Source organism: Ictidomys tridecemlineatus, chromosome X (assembly GCF_052094955.1).
Source record: "Ictidomys tridecemlineatus isolate mIctTri1 chromosome X, mIctTri1.hap1, whole genome shotgun sequence".
Taxonomy (NCBI): Eukaryota; Metazoa; Chordata; class Mammalia; order Rodentia; family Sciuridae; genus Ictidomys; species Ictidomys tridecemlineatus.
In genome coordinates this window covers 43,651,497-43,657,550 of record NC_135493.1, presented here as the reverse complement: position 1 = coordinate 43,657,550, position 6,054 = coordinate 43,651,497, and the positions used below count along the sequence as shown (strand labels likewise).

The following is a 6,054-nucleotide window of genomic DNA, read 5'->3' as shown; positions in this document are numbered from 1 at the left end:
TGCCAAGGCAATGCCTAAAGAAGCTGGGGACATGTCTCCTGCCCCAGTGTCAGAAGGTCCCAAGACGATGGCTAAAGAAGCGGGTGACATGTGCCCTCCCCAAGTGTTGAAAGATGCCAAGGCTATGGCTAAAGAAGGGGGTGACATGTGTCCTCCCCCAGTGTCTGAAAGTACCAGGGCAGTGGCTGAAGAAGGGGGTGACGTGGGTCCTCCCCCTGTGTCCGAAGGTGCCAAGGCAGTAGCTGAAGAAGTTTGTGACATGTGTCCGCCCCCAGTGTCAGAAGGTACCAGGGTGGTGGCTGAAGAAGGGGGTGACATGTGTCCTCCCCCAGTGTCAGAAGTTGCCAAGGCGGTGGCTGAAGAAGTTTGTGACATGTGTCCTCCCCCAGTGTTGGAAGGAACCAGGGCGGTGACTGAAGAAGGGGGTGACGTGTCCTCCCTCGGTGTCCGAAGGTGCCAAGGAGATGGCTGAACAAGCTTGTGACCAGTCTTCTGAGGAGTCCCTCAATCCCCAAGAGCCTCAGGATGCCAGCCCGACCACCCCGCAGAAGGTGAAGAAAGTGAAGAATCCGAGGCGCTTCAGCCACTCCAAGCACAGGGACATTTTGGCCATCTATTTCCCCAAGGTGCTGAAGCACATTCATTCAGGCCTCATCCTCTCCCGGTCGACCGTGAGCGTCCTGGACTCCTTCGTCAAGGACATGTTCCAGCGCATCACCAACGAGGCCGGCAGCCTGGCCCGCCAGAACCATCGCTCCACCATCACCTCCAGAGACATCCAGGTGGCCGTGGGCCTCCTGCTGCCCGGGGAGATCTTCAAGCACGCCGTGTACGAGGCCACCAGGGCCCTCAGCCGCTCACATCCCCGCCAGTGAGCCGACTCTGGGCGCCCTCAGCAGCCAACCCCCAAGGCTCTTTTCAGAGCCATCACTGGGCCCAAAATACCTGTAGTGCTGTCAGTACTGCACAGCTCATGTCTCGGGGTGGGCAAGAGGGTGCCCTGCCCATCTCCAAGGATTATTTAATAAATGAAAACATTGCCACCTCTAATACATGTGTGGTTACTCCAAGGAACACAGCAGGCTTCTTTTCATGGTTCTGCAGTTAATCATTTCCTTTAATGGTGATTTCTGACAGGTATATTCCTAGGTCACCCTTCCTAAGGTTAAATCAGGTCACCTCATTTTTGTAAGGAAGGAATTGACATTTTTCACTCTTATTCTCCAAGAAGCGTGTGTCAGACTTATCCAGAGGTACTTTTTGTGTGATATGGCAGAAAATATATGATCAGACTCATCTCAGTCAAAGATTTTAACATTCACTAACTATAGTAATGAAGCTACAGTGCACAAGGAGTGAAGCCAAAATTTCAAGAAGTAATTCATTTTTCCAACTCCCCAGAGCCTGAAATTAATAATCTAACTCTTTGAGAGTTTTCTAAGTTTTAAGCCAAAACCCTTCATGCTGTGCAATTATGCATGGATGATGGGACCACAGCCCAAGTCTGTGTTTAGGCTGGCTAAGTCAGAGGCCTGAAGCGTCTGAGTCCCAGGCATAGGCTCACAGTGTGGATAGGTTGCCGGGCTAATGCAGTAAGATCCTCTGTGTGAAATTCATCTTGGGTTTGGAGGAGAGACACGTTGTGATTCCTTTTGTTGCCAAGGACTGTTGGCTTGCTTGTTTTCTTTCTTTCTTTCTTTTTACTTTTTTCTTTTTTTAGTTATAGATGGACACAGTATCTTTACTTTGTTTATTAAGTTTTTGTGTTTTTTTTTTTTAATTTAATGTGGTGCTGTGGATGGAAGCTAGTGCCTTACGCATGCTCAGCAAGTACTCTACCATTGGGCCACAACCCCAGCCCTGGCTCACATGTTTTTTAAAGTGGTGATTTGAAAATGCAAATTCAGAGCTGTGAGAGGGACACGTTTCTTATCCCTTTCATCAAATGAAGAGGAGGAAGGTGACTCATTAAGAAGACTAGGATTACTTTTTTTTCCTCACATCATTTCAGTGTTAATATTCATGCTAATATCTCCCAATTGTATTATAAATAAGTCCTCTCATCAGGGTTAGTACTTATTATTGCTCTGGGAATTGGAACCAACTCGTGACAACGTTTGAAAAAAAGGGCTTGCTGCACAAGGCGACTAAAGAAAACTACTGTGAAATCAACTGCCCGTAACTCATGGATGGTTGTACACAGCTGGAATAAAACTTTAGGTGCCAAGGGAGCCATATGCCTTTTCCTGTGGACCAATAAGAACATACCCATTTCCCCAAGCCACTAAATTTATCATGGCAGTTGGTACTGCTTCAAAATGCCAGTGTTTTTCATTAGAAATATTATTCCAAGTTATTTCATGCATACCAAACTCATACTTATCTTTGTAAAAGAAGTAATATTAAGAAATTATATCCATTCAATTATTTTTGTTTTGTAAATGCAGAAATCCAATAGCATTAGTAAAAACAACAAAAAATGGGTCTGTGGATTGAAGACAGGGAGCATAATGGGACCAACACAGGTAAATTATTGGGAAGAGAGGGAACAATGGAGTTGAAGACTGGAAATGAATATGAACACATGTGCTTATTCACTTCAGGGGTTGATAGAGTAAACAGTGCAACTAGCCAGCAATCATGGTCTCATGGTATTGAGAAACTAATGTGACTCCATTTTTGAGAAACCAGCCTCTACCTCAGAGCGAAGCCTGTCCAAGGAAGGGGGAGTGACTCTTGTCCTTGGAAAAACCCACAGAGCGCTCCTAAGCACATACCCACCCTGCTGAGTTGTTTGTCTGTAAATAACAGGAGAGGTCTGAGGCGCCAGGTGTCCCTGACTCAGTTAGGCTAGGTGAGGACCCATAGCAACCCCCTAGCAACCTCCAATCAGCATGAGACAGGGAAAATACCTGGAATGCCAGATGACCCCCAAGTAGTTTACGGTGGTTGATAACATGTTGGGAAACCATGTAGTTTAGCATGTACACCCCTTGTGGCCTAAACCAACCAGTTCAAACGAATCCCCCTATTGTACCAACCAATCACCCCTACCCAACTTGTTCCCACCAGTGAATGTGCTAATCAATGTTAAGAGGTGTTGTTTGACTTTCCCGCGGTATGGAATGATTTGCTGTGTGATGTTGTGGCACATAGAGTATCCCCCCAAAACCTATAAAATCTCACCGAACAAAGGACCGGGACTCACTCCCTGGGACCACGGCATCGGGAACGGCTGTGAGTCCAGGCTCGAGCTTGCAATAAAGACTCTTGTTGTGATTGCATCGGATTCGGCTCCTGGAGGTCTATTGGGGTCCCATGAATCTGGCATAATAGTATGTTTTACTGAAAAGACAAAGTAATGGAACGAGTTGATGTTTAGAAAACAACTTTTGAAGTGTTTTGCAGTGACTAAGTGGGGGCACTGGGTCGAGAATAAGGTGCCTGGACACTGAGCTGGGGCCCACAGGGTAGGGGCTAAAGCAGGAGGCTGTGTCGAGGATGGAGTCATCAGGTCTCCAGTGCTGCTTTCTTCATGGTTAATCAAGAATCACAGGCATGGCCCAAGGGGCCTCTAGACAGCAGAATTTCCAGAGAATTTCCAGGAAAGGTGGGCTGGAAGGATCAGGTGTGTCACTGACATGCTCCGACAAGTGGTGAAGTCTCGGGCTGCTGAGAGAAGACTATGAGAGGTCCCACTCATTACCCAAAGAGGTTGGTTCTCAGGGGTGGTGGTGAGAAACTGATGCGACTCCATTTTTGAGAAACCAGCCTCTGCCTCAGAGCAAAGCCTGTCCAAGGTGGGCGGGGTGATCCTTGTCCTTGGAAAAACCCACAGAGCGTTCCTAGGCACATAGTCACCCTGCTGAGTTGTTTGTTGTAAATAACAGGAGAGATCTGTGGTGCCAGGTGTCCCTGACTCAGTTACACTAGGTGAGGACCCATAGCAACCCCCTAGCAAACACAAATCAGCGTGAGACAGGGAAAATACCTGGAATGCCAGGTGACCCCGCCTCCAGTAGTTTCAGTGATTGATAACATGTTAGGAAACCATAGTTTAGCACGTACACCCCTCGTGGCTTAAACCAATCAGTTCAAATGTATCCACCTCTTGTACTAACCAATCACCCCTACCCAACTTGTTCCCTCCAGTGAATGTGCTAATCAATGTTAAGAGTTGTTGTTTGATATTCCTGCAGTGTGAAATGATTTGCTGTGTGATGTTGTGACATATAGAGTATCCCCAAAACCTATAAAATCTCACTGAACAAGGACAGGGTCTCACTCCTCGGGACGGCTGCTTCAAAAAAGGTTGTGAGGCCAGGCTCGAGCTTGCAATAAAGACTTGTATGATTGCATCAGATTTGGCTCCTGGAGGTCTACTGGGGTCCCACGAATCTGGCATAACAGTGGATCTAGGGCACTTTCAGGGGTGCAGTAATGGACCCCAGGGCTGCAGAAGTCTGGGGGGGGAGGCCCGTCAAGGGGCAGCTCATGTGATTTCTCACTAGGTGCCCCCTTTGCTCAGTCAACCACTGAAGTGATTAATCACATGCATTCACATTTACTACTGGTCCTCAACCTTATTATTCCACTCTCAGCCCAATCGTTTGTCTATGTCAGTCCCACTATACTCCCTGTCTTCATTCAACAGATCCAATTAGGTTTGTTTTACTAACGCTCCTACTGTGATTTCTGAACTTACAAAGGTGAAAACACCCATAGCAAAATAAATCTAATGTAGTGAATGTGACTTCTTAAAATTACTTCTCATAAAGAGATCTGGATGAAGTCAATATACACGAAGCCCTTAGGAATAATATTTCTTATTAAAAATAGTGGCATTTTGAAGCAGCACCAACCACCATGACTAATTCAGCACATTTGTGAAATCTTTCTTCCTCCCTTCCAAACTCCCCCCTTCCCTTCCCCTCGATCCCCACCCTCCTCTTTCTTTCACCATTCCACAAGAAAAAAAAAAAAAAAAGTACATGGCTCCTTCAGCATCCAAAGTTGTTGTGGGAGTCACCACCAGGGATCCACTTGAGTTTGATTTCAGGGTAGCTTTTCTTGGGCTTCCTGTGCATCAAGCACCTTTATTCAGATTTTTTCGTAAGATTGCTCTAATTTTCCTAAATAAGAAGGAGTACTAATCCTGACGAGAGGACTCATTTGTAACTATATCCTGTCACTACAGACCCCAGGTGGAGCCCTGGAGGTGAAATTGCCCCCCTCATGGTATTTTCCCCTCGAGCCAGGATGGCCTTGTCAAACAGAAGAATCCATGGGGTGGGGGGGGGGTGTCTCTCCTGGAAGGGTCTTCTTCCTCCCCTGATGCGCTCAAGAAACACTTTGATATTGGCAATTCACCCAGATTTTTGTCTCGTTGTTTGTCTAAGACTGACATCCTTAAAAGTTGTGTGCACACTTTGAGGGTTGTTTACAACATTTTAAAAGATGTACAAATGAAACACTTCACAAAAATAATAAAATATTGGGCATTAAAGAAAACTGTAATAAATTTCTTAGGACTGAAATCCCAGAGTATGTTCTTTCTCTGCAAACAAAGTCAGGTAGGAACCAATTTTTTAAAGAATAGTAATTAGAAGATCCCCAACTGCTTTAAAATTCAGCAGTACATTTATAGAAAAAAATGAACCAAATGAACCAAATGGCTGCTGGGACCAAGAAGAAAACACAAAGGAACTTCAAATGCGTGAACATTAAAATGAATATTAACATTCAGATCACTTAAGGGAAAGTCATCATCTTAATTCTTTTATTAATGGCAGACCATACTCCTCCTATTAGATGCAAGGGGTAGGGAAATATCCCACTCCCGGGTCTGTATTTCTACTTCTATTTTTAAAACGCCATGAAGATCACCAAGTCATAGAACAACAACAACAACAAAAGCAACAAACTTCAGTCCCATTCCCCTTAATCTACAAGCTGCATATTGCAGGAAGGCTGTGCCTGGCTTAGCCAGGTTCACCTCCCCACACATCGGGCCAATGGCTGTGCCTCATTGGCTGCAGGTCCCTTCTTGGCATC

General features: G+C 45.7%; 1 pseudogene; it reads left to right on the top strand.

Annotated features, from left to right (window-relative positions):
- Window positions 1–275: 275 nt before the first annotated feature.
- LOC144371623 (histone H2B pseudogene) lies at window positions 276–935 on the top strand (annotated as a pseudogene).
- Window positions 936–6,054: the final 5,119 nt, after the last annotated feature.